Raw genomic sequence first — 17,930 nt, 5'->3', positions numbered from 1 at the left:
CACCCCCTGCCCCAGTCTGGGGGACCTCAGGCCACAACCCCTGTCCTGGCACCAGGCCAGGGGACCTGAGGCTATGCCCCCTGCCCGGCAGGGCTTAACAAGGGTGGGACTGGCCAGGTCTGGATCTAGCCCAAAGGGGGGCGGGGGATGGCCGGGTCTGGGTCTCACGCGATTTTGAGGTGCATGTGGGTGGGCAGGGATTTGACTCTGGGTCCCGTGGTGAGCCCCAGACTCTGACAGGAGGAAGGTTTTCATATACATTTTACTACCAGTAATTTTCTTTCATCTCTGACACTTCTATTATAGAGAAAGGGCAAATAGCAGTATTAAATTATTTCCTCTAATTAATCCCCTTTTAATGTGCACGAATTTCATGCACCAGGTCACTAGTATGTAAATATACATGAAAGGAAGTCTCTTCTTTATAGCTAAATCTAGCCTTAATTTTAGCCTCTATCAGGATTGTCTGGGGAAGACAGGCTCTTCAAGGAATAACCAATGAAAAATGAAGATTTAAAATTATTTTGTTAATGCCCTAAGCTACATAAAAAGTTGCCTTTGTACTCAAAGAAATTGCCTTAGAGCTTACAGATAAGATAGCCTCTTTGGAATATTATCTAGTCCTAGACTGAGACTATTTTTATGATACTAGATCACTGAGGAGTGCTTTCATTAGAAAGAAGTTGCGGGGAGGGCCATCTTAGAGATTGATGCTTGGATTAAAAAAATCACATAGAGTCACTCTTTTCTCTTTGGGAAGTAGATGACTATAAAACAAAGGCATTACAATCTGTTTTGTTTACCCTCACAAAAGCTCAAGTGATCATCTACTTTATTCCTGCAAACTCCTCCCTTTATAGGACGTGGGGAGAGAGGCCATATGAAAACTGTGGTTTCATGGGAATCATTTGAGGACTACAGTGTTGTTCCTAGATTCACAGATCCATCAGTTGGCTATTTGGTGGATTTAAGTGTGGTAGAAGTAGATGAAATACTGAAATGTGGCATATCAGGTGAGCATAGCAAAGGTTTAACAATAGTATCAGTACCTGAAATTGAGCAAAGGAGCAGGACAACTATGGATGATTCACACTTCTGGGGTTCCTCAGGGCAAGCAGTAAATGAATGTTTCCCTTGTACTAGATAGAGCCATCCATGAGTGACGGCTGTTAAGAGTTGGAAAATCTGGGCACGTTCTCCTCTTTCCAAAGCTGATGCAGATCTGGTGGATAGCAAATGAATCAGAACATTATCTGTAACCTTGACCTTGACTAAGGTGCAACTGTGTGATGTAATTTTTGAGCAACTTTTATTTTACTCCCACTCTATTCCTAACTCTACTTCATTGTGCTAGTTTATCTTGATCCTGGATGAAAACTCAATCTCCAACTGGTCAACTTTTCCTGCACAGTTTTGAAAATATTTTTAACACTGGTGAAATTTTCCAAAAAAATCTTGAGAACTTTAGATAAGGGTAAAGAAGAGGAATGAATGAAGCATAGTAGCTAGCCAATAGGACTCAAAGTTTCTATGAGTCATTGGCCACATACCTAACTACCCTCGGGGGCGTTCCAATGTCATCTTGATTTCATGTGAATACCACCTTTCATTCAGAGCCAAGTGTTCAGGTTAAACCATTTTATTGATAAACCCAGAATGCTTCCTAGGCTGAGCCAAGCTACATAAGAGTTTGACATAGACACACCCATAATAGGACTATTGTTTCTTTATCATTGGGAACTTTTCATGCCATCCACTTATTGTGATTATGAGGGCCAAAGACAGAATTTCTTCTTACATGATGACAGGTTATTTCTTCATCTCAGAGTTGATGATTGAAATTTCTATAACAAGAAGTATTCATTTGTTCCATAGTTAGAGATAAGTCTTACTTGATACATCAACATGTTGTCTCAAACACACCCTATATGTTAAGTATCAGACCGTTTCCTAAGAATGGATTTGGGAGTAAATGTAAGACACCTAAAGGTGTAGTAGAGAGTACGGGAAATAACATATATATAAATATTGGCCTGGGGGAGCTGAGCAAAACTTTATCTATTCCACAGTTGTACTTACAACTGCATCTACTAGTATTTCTAAGGGGAATTGTGAGGGCGAAGCTTTCCGAAACCATTTTTGGTCACTGAATTACAAAATGCACACCTTGGCAATCAAAAATATCATGTTGTGAAGTTTAGATTCTTTGGCATCATAAAGACGGTAGACGTCTTTATTCAGTCTAACACTCTTTGAAATATTTCCTGAGCATGTAACTTTTAAACTGCTAGACTCCGTTATCACCATCTTCTCACACTTTAGAGAGTTAGTCTTGTCAAAACTGGACTTCAGGGATTCCAAGTCAGTGAAATGATTTCTGGAATACAAAGAAGATGTGAATGACTGATGGAGGGTTTGTTTCAGTTGGTCACCCTGAAATCCAAAGCATTCACTTTCCTCTGACCAGTTCTTTTTTTTTTTTAATTTAAAAAATGTTTTTATTGATTTTTAGAGAGAGAGGACGGAGAGGGAGAGAAACACTGATAAGTGAGAGAGCAACATCATCAATCAGCTGCCTCCTGCATGCCCCCCTCTGGAGATTGAGCCGACAACCAGAAATCCAACCGATGACCTCTTGGTTCCTGGGTCAATGCTCAACTGCTGAGCCACACCGGCTGGGCTGCATTCATTTCTTTAGGGAATGTGGTAAACCTCAGATTACAAAACCAAGGCCAAAATAACTTTGCAGAATTAGAATGTGTTCAAGAAATGAGTCACACTTTAACTGGATCAGACTTCAACACGGAGCATTTGTGTTCCTCTAAATGCTCTTCGGCTTAGGAAGCCTACACTAATCCAACATGGGGAAAGAGAATAAATACTCTTGCTTCTGCTCTCAGTTCTCGGGGGGGGGGGGGGGGGGGGCGGGGGGGGGGGAGTTTCTCTCCACACTGACCAACACTATTTCTTTTTTGCTGCTCTTTTTCCTTCTCCTTTCCTTGCTTTCCCCTTTCTATGAAGTTTCTTCAGACATCACTGCTCATCCTTGAAGTCCTGATGCTCATCTCTGTAGAGGCCATAAAAATGCAGTATCTCCATGAGTGCAAAATAAGTGTTGTGATTTGGATACCAGTCATATGTCTCCTTCCTCTTGGCCAAAGGCTGCTCACTAAACAGTTTCACCACTTTCATGGATTTGGAATTAGTAGGCCTAGCAACTTCACCAAATAGCCGGGCGCTCAGACTAGTCATGTGCAAGGCATATTCTGAAAGTGAAGATATTTCTGGGGCAGCAAGGAGGAAGAGCCCAGAGTGGTGACCTTCCTCTCCCACGTGCCCTTCTACAGGAAGCCTGACCAGTTCTTTGGATTGCAACTTAGTATTATGTCCCTTGAATAACTCTGAATTCTTTTTCTTATAATGAAAAAGAACTGCTATTCTTAATTACCATGTATTATAATTAATGACTATTAATACACAATGAAATAACTATAATTCTTAATTACTATGTTCCTAGTAGACCTGACACATTCAGCATATTTTTCAATGTTTTTAATCTAAAAGGAAGACTATCATATTTAAAAAATATATGTTTATTTCAGAGAGGAAGGGAGAGGGAAAGAGAAATAGAAACATCAACGATGAGAGAGAATTATCAATCGGTTGCCTTCTGCACACCCCGCTTCCTCCACTGGGGATCGAGCCCTCAACCCTAGCATGTGCCCTGACTGAGAATTGAACCCTGACCTCCTGGTTCATAGGTCAATGCTCAACCACTGAGCAACACTGGCCAAGCAAAAGGGAGAATGTCATCTTAAGAAATGCTTTTCTGTGCTTGGTTTTCATAAATGTGGTATTATTATTAAAGGTTTTGGTTTTTCTTTATAAAGAATATTTTTGGAGAATTGACTTGGACATTTATTTGATAGTGTATGATTAAAGAGAGCACAGAAGTCTTAGTACAAATGAGTTAAATGCTTCAAAATTGCTGGTTTTATAAAGCTGTTTATTTCTGGTAGATGGTGCATCTAATCTGTCAGGTAAATAGCCAGCAAATGGTGCTCATGTGTGAAGGATGGGCAAGGATAACACATCTCCATTCTGAATTTGATTTTCTTGTGGAGAGCCAGGACATGGTGTGGATGCTCCCCAGAAACACCATGATAAAAATTCTAACAATTTGCTACAGGTACAGCACTTGAGCAGCCACAATTGGGTAAAGGAAAGTAGGGAGAGTTCATGAAAGATACACGTATCACTCTAAAAGCAGTACATGGTTTACCTCATTCCTTTTCTGAGCGACTTCTCTTCCCCATAATTTCAAACGAATTTTGCTCTACACTTATCCCTTCTGGCCAGCACTCAAAAATGACCTATATCAGACACCCACTTCCATGAAAATGTGTGTTCCTATGTTGGAGATGATCCAGCTCAGAAGTTACTGAAAAACCCTCAACTGTCGCATCCTCATCATAGTCATATTCTAGAAATAATATAAGAAAGGCACTTATATACTAGTATTTTAAAACTCTGCTTTGAGATTTAAAAATACCTAGAATTCTGCCTTCTGTTGAAATCTTTCAGGTTTGGCCATATTGGGCCAATATTCCCACCTTGGAGCAATCAAGTGGAGAGGAGCGGGGCTTGTGTATCTGACACTGAGCTCTTCAGTTTTCTGTAGTCAGTGGTTCTCCTTCTAGGGCAATTTTCCCCTCAGGGCACATCTGCCAATGACTGGAGACATTTTTGATAGTCACAGCTAGGGGTGGACGTGCTCCTGGCACTAGTGAGTTGAGGCCAGGGATGCCATTAAACATCCTACAATGTGCAGGAGAGCCTCCAACAACTCGGAATCATCAGCCCCAAAGGTCAAGGGTGCCAAGTTTGAGAAACCCTACCATAGTCCATCCTTTGCTCACTTCCAATTTAGGTTACCTGCCTGCTCCTGTGGAAATTGGACTTTGTAATTCCCAGATACCCATATAAGTATAACATATTTCTATACATAACATATAAAACCAGAAAGGATCTCCATGATCTTCCAGTCAACACCCTCACTTTATATATGATCTCTGAAAAGTGGGGAAATGAACTTCAGCCAGATATGAGGAAGAATGAAGTCCTATCAAAATAATGTATCTAATTTGTAATTGAGAATCCTGTTGCTAATTAGATTACTAATTATTAAGCCATAAGAGGCAGGGCAGAGAAGAGTCTCTCCTACTCTGGTCATCATCTTGCACATCACTTACACATGAAAGAACAGTTGAGCAGGTGCAGCTGACAAGATGCCAAATTTCTGATCTGGGCTCTCCCTAGGAATTGATGACTGATCCACGCTCAGACTGTTCAGTATGGCACCCCTATGTTTTTGTCAGGAGATAATTTTCCGTGGACCTATCATGTTTCTACATGTCCTGTTTGTCTATTTGTTCTGAACTATCTTTCCGAGGATGCCTGTATAGCCAATGGCCTTGGAAGACAGAGATAGTCTGCCCTTTGGATCAGAGGGTAGGGTTGCATACTGCCAGGTATAATTAATTAATGTCCCCTGAAGGAGCAAAGGTCGGGCAGTTGTGCTTACTGCATAATTTGAAGGTTTCCTAAGCTCATGGTTCTTCAGCTGTAACATAAAAGTACTTGTATGCACTACTACCAAGGACCCTCCATATCACCTTGGTGGGACTTGGGAGACAAGGGGAACATGTTTGCTGGGCAATGAGTAATGAAGTTCTCAGTCTCTGACCCAGGACTCTCATATCTTATCTTCTGCCATCAGGAAAAGAACTGTCTGGCAGCTGAGTAACTAGTTTTAAGGCCCACAGAGTACTTTTTCCTCTAGTACTAAGTGCTCTAGCTTCCTGAAATTCATGTAGCTATAGCCTTAGTTATGCTTATATTTTGCTGATGCCAATGAGCTAAAATCTTTCCTTCCTTCTTCCTTCCTTCCTTCCTCCCTTCCTCCCTCCTTTCCTTCCTTCCTCCCTTCCTTCTCTCCTTCCTTTCCTCCTCCTCCACCTTCTCCTTCCTCTTCTCTTACATAAATTTGTATTCATGTACTTTTTTTTGCTCTAAATCCATATATTTTTATTCCTTATTATTAGTGGAGAAAAATACTTCACTGAGTCAGAAATGCAGACATACTCTATATACATACACACAGTTCTAACAAACTAGGTTCTGTCATGACTAACTAAGGAAAATAAACTAATTTATACTCAATGTCCTCCTTCTTATCAATGACCATCCTTTATTCTAGTAGTTTCCTTGATACAATTTATAACTTCTGCTGTTTTGGAGGGCACAGTTTTCTTGTCAGAGGTTTCTACTAGGAAGCAAGATGTTTTTAAGCTTCTGAAATTTTTATATGCATTTGAATAAACAGAGCAGTCTTAAAATGCATATATAGTGTTTTTGCTCAGTAGTTGTGTTTTATGGAATATATACTTTTCTGAGATAATGCTACTTCCTGCAGTAAGAATGCAGAGTTTAGTTTAATTTGGTTTGGGGGAGAATAACTGGTGAGTAGAGAAAACTAGGAATGGTTTATGATACAGTCTTCATTATATGCTATATCATATTGTATTTGATGATCTGCTATCAAAAGTCAGATGTAAGCAACAGGAATCAGAGGATCCTGTGAACATCTCTACATAGAGTTCTTGGTCGTTTTCATGGCACTGTTTGACATAACCACCTTCACTGATAATATTAATTTCCTCAACTCTCTCTTTTCCATCATTTGGTAATCAATTAGGCATTAATATAAACAGCAACAAACCATGATACATACCAATCAATCTAATCAAATGAGCATGATCTCTGTATGTTTGATTGGAACATGGGCTTTGAACTAAGAGAAAATTGGGTTCAAAAATCTGACTCCCTCCTTATACTTTGACTTTGAATGAGTTATTTAATATATTTGAGACTTAATTCCTACATCTATAAATACACTGCAGGATTGTTCCTGTAAATTTCAAACAGAACAATGGAGGAAAGGCATTTAGCACGCTTCCTGGTGCAACAAAGATATTTAATAAATTCTGGCAACTTTCTTGTCATTGTTTAGCGAGGCAACAGATACAAAGGGATGGCAAATGATTCTGAAAATTATTAATTTCTTTTTGCTTTCAAGAGATCCTAGGAGTTTTAATTTTTGCCTCTTAGAACCATTGTATCTATTAGCAAGAAGGCATTCATAAGAGACAAACCAAAAGTTTATTTCCTCATTCCTCCTGAGGTCACCCCATTAGAGGTGCTGCAGCTGAACACCTGGCTGAACCCTGGCAACAAACTGTAGTCATCACAAATATAAGGATCCCGTGAAACTGGTTGTGCTGCTTTGGAAGCCACTGACCTTCATTAGTAGTGAATTAGCTCTAGTTTCTTCCTGGTCTTTCTCTTGCTTAAGTCTTTCCCCAACCCCCTGGCCAAGGTCACATTCAGAGTACCACTGCTGCCCCAAGTGAGTTGCATAGGAGATGCTGTCCATGGTGTGTTCTTACTTAGATTCTTAGATCTTGGTGAACAGCCTTTATTTGAAGCATTTGTATTGAATGAATTATTCTTTTTCTTCTAAGTTTTAGGTTTTTAAAATTATTTGCTTTCTTTAATGTTTTAAATGTCTGAGAACGCCACATTTTCATATATTAATTGTATCAGAGTTTTTATAACAAATAAAATGTATGTCATCTACCATTTAATATTTAAAACTTTGCTTTATCTTTTAAAATGCTTAAGAAACAAATACTGCATATCATCAATTTACTGAAGAAAGTTAGCTAACAACTTCTTAAAGAAGTTCATGATACAGTAATCTCTCTGGGCTTAATTTCCATCCTATTTAAAGTAAGGAAATTGAACTCATCTTTCTCCAAGATCCCTCCCAGTTCTAAGACTACTAAATATAGTTATATTTTATAGCTATGTAATATAATTAAGCATCCTGACCAGTACCTGGCCCATAGGATATACTCAATTAGTATTTGTTGAATGTTTAATAATATGTGTAGCCTGGCCAGTGTTGACCAGTGGTTGGGTGTTGACCTATGAACCAGGAGGTCAGTGTTCCATTCCCAGTCAGGGCATATGCCCAGGTTGTGGGCTCGATTCCCCAGTGTTAGGTGTGCAGGAGGCAGCAGGTCAATGATTCTCTCTCATCACTGATGTTTCTATCTCTCTCTCCCTACCTCTCTAAAATCAATAAAAATATATTTTTTAAAAATCAATAAATAATATGGTACTTGAGTATAGAAAGTACTTCCTAAAAACTAACGTGGGCCCAGCTTGTGCAGTTACGTTGATTGAGTTTCATCCCATGCACCAGGAGGTTGGAGGTTTGATTCCAGGTCAGGGCACATGCCAGGGTTGCAGGCTTGACCCCCAGTAGGGGGTGTGCAGGAGGCAGCTGATAGATGTTTCTCTCTCATCATGTATGTTTCTATCTTTCTCTCCTTCTTTCTTCCTCTCTCTAAAGTCAATAAAAACATATATTTTTAACAAAACTAACTTGGCGTAATGATCAAAACAAGGAGAAGTTATTATTAAGTGCTTTTATTACTGCTTGTTGAGATTAAGGTATTCTTTTAAAATATTTTTAAATAATAATTTATTAACTAAATGAAAAATTTGATCCTTACAGAAAGTATTAATCTATTTTAAAAATCAACGGAGTAAAGGGGAAATGATTTTGTGAGAAATATAAAATTGAAATTCAGATTTCCTATCAAACATGACAGATATAAGACAAGGGCTTATTTCAACTTTCTCCCAAAACAATAGTACAACAAGAGAAAATAGGTTTGTGAAAAGAAAACAAAAACCCATAAGGACAAATAGAACAAGAGATGAGGACAACATATGAAAGTTGTCAACACAATTTTGCAATTTCAAATGCAGAAGGATGACTAAAGCAACATGAAAATCAATTGCTGTGAAGAGACAGCCTTAGGGGAGGAAAGGAAAACCAGGAAGCAAACTCAGTTGCACTATAGAAGCATGATAAACTTAGGCACTGGAGGCATTGGGTGCCTCTGAAGAATGGGAGTACAGGCAGGCCTGTAAATAGGAAAATTACTTTGAAATGTCTGTGAGAAGTAGTTGATACCTAAATCCAGGGATGGCCTCACAGGCATGCAACCTGTGCATTTTCACAAGTCCCACACTTAGGAGGCACCCATGCAGTTTAATGCTCTCCTGTTGCCATCATTAAATTCTTAATAATTTTTGAACAAGTGGCTTGACATTTTAATTTTGCACTGGGTCCTGCAAGTTATGTAGCCAGTTTAGCCTAAATCCACCCCGCTTACTTCACACAGTGAGGTGTGTATCCCTCCTTTACCCCAGCAAAAGACTGAATGATTGGAGGTACACTCTCTGAGAAGGTTCCACCAGAGGGACTATTTGGGCACATCAAGTACAGCTAAAAACAGAAGACTAGTGAATATTACATAGAGGACAATGACATGACCTGCCCCTTTCCTCCACCTGGCACAGAGAATACTGGCAGTCAAGCTTATAACCCCAGGCAGGTGATTGACAGATTCTTCTCAGAGGAAACTGAAAGAATCTCCCAATTAAACCCATAGTTCCTATTGGATCACCTGACAAGTCTTTTTTTTTTTAATTTTATTGATTTTTCTACAGAGAGGAAGGGAGAGGGACAGAGAGCTAGAAACATCGATGAGAGAGAAACATCGACCAGCTGCCTCCTGCACACCCCCTACCGGGGATGTGCCCGCAACCAATGTACATGCCCTTGACCGGAATCGAACCTGGGACCCTTCAGTCCGCAGGCTGACGCTCTATCCACTGAGCCAAACCGGTTTTGGCACCTGACAAGTCTTGATCATGGGCATAAAGCTTCTAAACAACCCTTTAGTGCCTCAAATATAAATGAGAGCTAAGGATCACCAGAGATTTGAGGAAATCCTCTATCAGAAATACAAGGGTCAAAATAAGCAAAGAATAAGAGGGAACTCTGAGGAATCACAACTCTAATAGAAGAAAAAATATGTTATAAAATGTTATCTTTAGAGAGATAGTAGAAGCTATTATAGAGTAATAAAAAAGAATGCTGTATTTTAAGGAACACTCAGAAAATTTTTAAAATATGATTGAAATTTATAATAGATAAGATACATAAAAAATACATTAAGTATTATGGAAGATAAGGTAATTCCTGGGTTATTTCTACAACCAGAAAGCAAAACAAAATTAAACAAATAACAAAAGAGATGGGAAAGGAGAGATACAATATAAGTAAATTAAAGGATCTGTACAGAATGTTCAAAATCTAAATAATAGAATTTCCAGAATGAGAAAAATAAACAAAAAAGAAGGAAAGAAATTATTAAATAAAAAATAACCATACTCAAATATTCCAGAATCAAAGTCTATAAGTTCTCAGATTGAGAGTAGTCACTCATTCAACATATTATGCTAAATTTTCAGAATACCATGGCTAAAAGAAAATGCTAAATATGTCCAAAGAGGAGAAAAATGAAACATGTCAAAAAAGATTAAGAATCAGTATGATGCTGGATTTCTCCAAAGCAAAATTAAAAGATAGAAAATAATGATTAAATGCCTTTGAAATTTCAGCATAGAAAACTCATGGAGTCAAATAATCAACCAAATGTAAGGATATAAAAAACAAACATTCTCAGATATGCAAATTCTTAAGAAATGTAGTTCCTCCATTTTTTATTAGAAATCCACTAGAGAATGTGCTACACCAAAATAAAGCAAAAAATAAATAAAGAAAGAAAACAAAACAAAACATGTGATTCAAGTAACAGAAGATACAAGACAATGAAGTAAAATCCGGAATTGTGGCAAAAACCTAGGACAAGACAGCAAAAAAGACCAAATTGGAGCAAAAATATGGAAATATCACAAAAAGGGGAAAATAAAACTAGCAGATTACCTGATGTTTTGAGATATATTAGGTGAATAATTACACTTCTAAAAAGAGTTTGTGTATGCCCAGCTGCATGGCTCAGTGGTTGAGCATCCACCTATGGACCAGGAGGTCACAGTTAGATTCCTGGTCAGGTTAGGACACGTGCCTAGGTTGCTGGCTTATTCCCCAGTAGGGAGCATGCAGGAGGCAGCCTATCAGTGAATCTCTCTCATCATTGATGTTTCTATCTCTTTCTCCTTCTCCCTTCCTCTCTGAAATCAATAAAAATTTATTTTGAAAAAAGAGTTTCTGGCTAAAATGTACTGAAGTAACAGAGAACATGAAAGAGCAAGGCAATTATTAACTCCAGGAAAAACATAAAGTAATACTACCTAGAAATATAATCATTGATTCAACTATAAATAACATTCATAAAGCCATAACCATGTAAACATGGACTATTGACTTAAGTAAGTTGTGATGTAACTGCACTAGGTATTTGATAGAAATGGATGTGTTCTTTTCAAGGAGGTGGGGTTAGAGTGGTTAGTCAATGGTCAGTGGGTAATATCTAAATAAAATTTTAAAAATAAAAATATTATTTAGAAATATGGGGGCAAATACTAGAAGATTATGCTAATGGATTAACCTGCCAGAGATAAGAATCAGGTACAGGGGGAAGTGGAGCTGGAAATATTATTTTTTGTTATGAGTCTGGTAAAGCCTTAGACATTTAAAACCATGCTGTGTATTCTGTGATTCAAAACAATAAATTAAAAACTTAAATCTGTGAATCACATGTACTTGCAAAATACTATTACAATTCTTATTTAATCCCCAGCTGGTAGTAATGACTAAAATAATGGCAACCTCAAGAGAAATAAATAGGTTGTTCTAGTTGACAGCCTAAGTACAAACACTATGACTAAATGAATTCCTCATTAATTATTTTATTTCATACACTAACCTGTAGCACAATTATATACAAGGCATTTGACATTGTCAAACATTAGCATATACTCAGATTGGAGGGCAGCCTGAACTTTGTAGGATAAGTGAAGAGTGACAGGTTGATGTCAGTTGGTGAGGGAAGGTTTTCTCTAGGCTGTGGAACTATTAGTATAATCCAAATCAAGTGTCCCTGAGACATGGATGAGCAAAGGGGAGCCAATGTGTTAATGTGACATAAGGGACAGTTTTAATAATAATTGGAGATGTCCAATTCCAAGAGAAGAGAACCTCCAAAACATGACCACTAAGAGAAACTAAAAGAAAGGGAACCAGCATAATTATAAATGGCAAGTCCCCAAATCAGATCACCAGGCATTTCAGACTGACTTGGAAGGAGAAATAAGCACACCAAGGGCTCCAGGAAGGTGGGATATTTGATCATTCAACAACATAGGTCCTGGAGGGCTGTTCACTTTCTGGTGCTTGTGGTTCTAGTGGAGGCTGCCCCTGGCTGTCTGACCTTAGTGGGTAGCAAGGGCAGGGACTGTTCTCCTCTCCACCTCAGCTTCAAGTTGAGCAGCTCTAGATTTGCACGCTGCGTTTCCAGATAAGATTTCTGCTTGAACACATTATTTCAAGGCTGAAAACCAAGTTTTTTAAAAGCACTGCTCTTCTCCAGATTCTCTATTTCACAGATATAGAAATAAGGGCCTTTTAAATAATCACTTACCCAAGGTGAATAAAGTTCTGATGGCAAAGTTAGAACCAGGAGCTAGGCTTTCTGAGAGCTAATTAATTTGCTTTCTCCCACACCAATGACCCTGGCAAAGTTGCTTTTCTGTTAAAGTAAACATATCTTATGAAATGATATGTTAATTATGACTTTGTTTAACAAGTCTTAAGAAAGTATACAATACAGAACCTTACTAAAAGAAATATGAACACCTACATGTAAATACCCCAAATGGAACTCTATTCAAACACGATGCAATGCTCATTTTGGTTTGGGCTCTTTATTTACTAGGAGGTCTTGTTCCATTTTTCTGCTATATTGCCAGGTCTGCCTGTTTTATCTACTCTAAACTGCTTTGTTGAATAGAGCCATTAATTACTTGGTTGCAAATACTACTATAGCTTGATAATTCACACAAGTAAAGCATGTCTCTTTAATACTTGCTGGTTTGCTGGTATATGAATCCTTTTCAGACTCCTTCTACTCCTACTCTCTCCTATTCCCCTCCTTCCATCTCCCCTTTAGAAAGAACTGACTGACTTTGCTCCCAACATTTCTGTGATTGATGGGGACAGAGCAACATAAAAAATATATACAAAGTCATTTCCTGCTTACTTGCTCTGCAAAAATATCTGTGATTCTTCTAAACCAGAAATGTTTTATTCTTAACTACCATAATAATGTCACCCCCTACAGCTATCTTTAAGCTCACCATTTTGACTATCCAAGAAAATAAGTTAATTTGCATGAAGAGGTTGAAGTAATCCAATAATTAATTGTTATTCTGTCAAAGATCTCTGGTAGAATGAACTTCTATTACTTTTTCCCTCCTATCTTACTACTAGAGGCCCAGTGCATGAAATTCATGCACGGGGGAGGGGGATGTCCCTCAGCCCAGCCTGCACCCCCTCCAATCTGGGACCCCTTGAGGGATGTCCAACTGCCCATTTAGACCCGATCCCAGTGGGATCCAGGACTGCTGGCTCCCAACCGCTCGCCTGCCTGCCTACCTGATTGCCCCTAACCATTTCTGCCTGCCAGCCTGATCACCTCCTAACCACTCCCATGCCAGCCTGATCGACGCCTAACTGCTCCCCTGCCCGCCCGATTGCCCCCAACTGCCCTCCCTGCCAGCCTGGTCACCCCCAACTGCCCTCCCCTGCAGGCCTGGTCACCCCTAACTGCCCTCCCTTGCAGACCTGGTCCCCCCCAACTGCCCTCCCCTCCAGGCCTGGTCCCCCCCACCTGCCCTCTCCTGTTGGCCTGGTCACTTCCAACTGTCCTCTCCTGCAGGCCTGGTTGCCCCTAACTGCCCTCCCCTGCCAGCCTTGTCCCCCCCAACTGCCCTTCCCTGCAGGCCTTGTCCCTCCCAACTTCCCTCCCCTGCAGTCCTGGTACACCCCCCAACTGCCCTCCCCTGCAGTCCTGGTCCCCCCACCCCCAACTGACCTGCCCTACAGGCCTGATCATGCCCAACTGCCCTGTAGGCCTTGTCCACCCCAACTGCCCTCCCTTGCAGGCCTGGGTCCCCCACAACTGTCCTCCCCTACAGGCCCAGTCACCCCTAACTGCCCTCCCCTACAGGCCTGATTGCCCCCAACTGCCCTTCCTTGAAAGCCTGGTCCCTCCCAACTGCCCTCCCCTGCTGGCCTGATTGCCCACAACTGCCCTCCCCTGCCAGCCATCTTGTGGTGGCCATCTTGTGTCCACATGGGGCAGCCATCTTGTGTGTTGGAGTGATGGTCAATTTGCATATTACCTCTTTATTATATAGGATTTTAAAAAGACAATTGAAACATAGCAGGCTATTAAAATACACACACCTTTTACATAGATCCTCTTTACAAGAGATTGTCAAGTGCCTAAATGGATGTACTAGGTAATTCTATTGGTTGCAGCATGCGCAACAGGGTAAAGCGGGGAAATGGACTTTGAAAAAATGATGAATATTCTGTATCAAAGTTCTCCACACTAATAATAAATAAATTATATGGTAGCAAGTGAAGAAGCAACCCCAGAACCAAGCTTACAGCCATTAGATACTGTGAGCTTGTACTGATTAGCTTTGTTCTGGTGTTCTACCTTGCAAAACATATTAAATCACAAATCTACCAGGGGTGGACTAGTAACTTCTAAGAGTTTACAGCTGAACTGATGCCTAGATTAAAGACAGAGAAGCAGTGTTTAAGGAATGACCACCAAGTCCTAGTTTTGACAAAACTAGTTATAAAATGCATTTCAAACAGTTCAGTCTCAAGTAGCTTTCTGAATATCTGATTAAAGTCTTTAAGAAAGAAAATTAAACAAAAAAATAACTTACAAGATGATACCTAGTAATATAAAAATATCATGCTGATGATTCAAAGGCAAAATTTAAGATATTAAAATGCTTTTGTTCCTGGAGAAAAAGAACTTGAATACATTTCCTTTTTGCTGGGATATATGGTTCTGTAACAAATATGTTTTCCTCTGTTTAGATCCAAAACAATGTGGAATCTTAAGGACAAATAATTATTATAATAATTTTAATTAAAAAATGCCAAGAAATCAACAACTTCACTGGAAATTTGCTCTTTCTATGAGGAAATACCACATTAGTTGGGGATTCACACAACCACTGGTGTACTCTATACTTTACCGCTGATTAGCTGCTGGGCCCAGAGTGTGTTGAAAAGAGTGATAACTAATTGTGCTATCTCTTTACTCACAAGGCCACTGGTAGGGTTTTAATAAAGTAATACCTGCCAACATTGATATTTTTTCAAAGAAAGTTACAATATTAATAAATGATAGTTAAACTGTATACTGTAATACATAGGACAGTATTCCCTGAATTTGTAGTCATCTTTTTTGAAAGAGCATAAATTGTTCAGAGCTTGTAATGTGTTTAGTTAACACAGGCACCGTCAATAAACTGACAAACTTAATAGCACAGCTTATGTTAGAGGAAAAGAACTTTGGTTATAAGCTGTCAGCTTTTCTCACTAAGATTCAGGTTTATTCTGTTTCTTATGGAATAACGGAATATCACTATCACAGTAGTATCCCTCGTCATGTTATCCTTAAATTTCCTACTGTGCAACTGTCTTGAAGCTTTATGGTCATTTTTAAACTAATTTATTTTCCCATCAGTTAGGACTCGATCAGAGAAGCAGAACCTCTAGGGACTTGTGGCCAGGACTAGATCTTACATGATTGTGGGAGCTGATTAAGTCTTTGCAAGACAGTTGTACTAGCTTCTGATACTGGGGGTTGAGCTATACAGGGCTGCCCTTAACAAAGTATCAGAAACTGGGTGGCTTAAAATTAGATTCAAGGAATTTAATGTCTCACAGTTCTAGAGGCTAGAGGTCTGAAATGAAGGTTTCACAGTTCTAGAGGCTAGAAGGTCATGATGGGTTCCTTGTTGGGAACTTCTCGGGGTTTGCCACCAGTCCTTGGCATCCCTTGGCTTTAGATGCATCACTCTGATCCTTTACCTTCTCCCAGTGTGTCTTCTCATAGTCTTCCTTCTGTGCATGTCTGTGTCCAAATATACCCTTTGCATATGGACACTGGTCATATTGGATTAGGACTCACCTTGATGCCTTGATGACCCCTTTTTAACTTGACCTCTGTAAAGACCTCATTTCCAAATAAGGTCTCACTCTGAGGTACTGGGGGTAAGGACTTCAACACAACTTTCTTGGGGTTGGAAGAGGGGCACAATTCAATCCATAACATTGCGAAAGAGAAGGACAAACTGGGGTCCACAGCATGAGCTGGAACCCACAGGGATGGACTGACACCACACCAGTTACACTGCCTTTGGCTGTGATGGTGTGGGAATGCTGCCGGAGAAGGTGGTAAACTTCATCATGCAGTTGGACACTCACCTAGCACAGGAGTCAGAGGAGTTGGAGGATCCACGGCACGGTGGGCATCTGCCAGCCTGCTTGCTGCCTCACAGCAAGGAGCGAGCCAGCAGATAAACCAAAATGTGTGAGTTACAGAAGGGCTGCTGTAAGTCAAATCTCATAGAAGAATCTTTCTGGTGGCTCACCTTAGCCAGAAACATATAGGAAATGGAACTCTGGAAATTGTAGCTCAGTATAGCCATGTTGACAAAGCCAGCACACTAAAGACTTTACATACTCTGTTTAACATCCGATAATATGAATGACGATCATTAAGGAATCAAGTTATTTTCAAGCGTATATGCCATCCTCATCAATTCAGACACAGTAAAGACATTTTCCCTTCCTACTGGTGCTTAATCTCTACTACTAATAAAAAAAAATTGTATCAATCACCTAAAAAGTTTTAACTGGATAACTGAAAATTAAACCTGCCAGTTTAGTTTTCCTTTGCACTGCCAACTATATGGCAATAAGAAAAGGATTTGAAACCCATCAAGCCTAAAGGTTGAGTTCAGTTAAATTAGGTAAATTTGTAAACAAATGAAAATATCAGACAATTGCCCTTATTTTTTTAAATATATTTTTATTGATTTCAGAGAGAGAAACATCAATGATTAGAGAGCATCATTGATCAACATGTGCCTTGACAGGGAATCGAACCTTGACCTTCTGGTTCATAGGTCCCTGCTCAACTACTGAGCCATACCAACTGGGCCAACTGACCTTTTTTATAGTCTTACTAGAGGCCCAGTGCACAAAATTTGTGCATGAGGGGGTCCCCTCAGCCAAACATGCACCCTCTCCAATCTGGGACCCCTCAGGGGATGTCCAACTGCTCTGTGGGATCGGGCCTAAACCAGCAGTCAGACATCCCTCTCACAATCCGGGACCACTGGCTCCTAACTACTCACCTGCCTGCCTGCCTCATCACCCCTGATGGCCTGGTCAGCCCCAACTACCCCCTCCCCCACTGGCCTGGTCGCCCTCAACTGCCCCCCCTGCTGACCTGGTTGCCCCCAACTTCCCCCCCGCCAGCCTGCTCATCCCTCACTGACCCCCTTGGCCGGCCTGATCACCCCTCACTGCCCCCCCCCCCCACCGGCCTGGTCACCCCACGCAGCCCACTGCTCAGTCATTTGGTCATCCCTCACTAACCCCCCTGCTGGCCTGGTTGCCCCACGCAGCCTGTTCGGATGTCCATTTGGTCATCCATTCGGTTGGTATGGTCGTTTAGGCTTTTATATATATAGATTAGAAAATGCAGTGGATAATCACACCAGCTTTGGGACAAATAGACTTGAGTTTCAAACACAGTTTTACCTCTTGGGGATTTGGGGAAATTTTCTTAATCTCTCTATATTGAATTCCCAGTTCATAACTATAGGGATAACTTTAATAGTTGCTTCAAAAGTCATTGTGTGGTTGATGGGAGGAAATATAT

At 40.1% G+C, this 17,930-nt stretch overlaps 1 pseudogene across 1 annotated transcript; it reads right to left on the bottom strand.

Annotated features, from left to right (window-relative positions):
• Positions 1 to 2,961: 2,961 nt before the first annotated feature.
• LOC307111166 (small ribosomal subunit protein mS33-like) lies at positions 2,962 to 16,313 on the bottom strand (annotated as a pseudogene). The gene is made up of 2 exons: positions 16,170 to 16,313; positions 2,962 to 3,414 (listed from the first exon to the last, which is right to left on the bottom strand). The product of its transcript is annotated as a small ribosomal subunit protein mS33-like (transcript).
• Positions 16,314 to 17,930: the final 1,617 nt, after the last annotated feature.

This window comes from Cnephaeus nilssonii, assembly GCF_951640355.1.
Source record: "Cnephaeus nilssonii genome assembly, chromosome: 14".
Classification (NCBI taxonomy): domain Eukaryota; kingdom Metazoa; phylum Chordata; class Mammalia; order Chiroptera; family Vespertilionidae; genus Cnephaeus; species Cnephaeus nilssonii.
The sequence above is the reverse complement of the archived record's forward strand: the minus strand, read 5'-3'. Positions and strand labels throughout refer to the sequence as shown.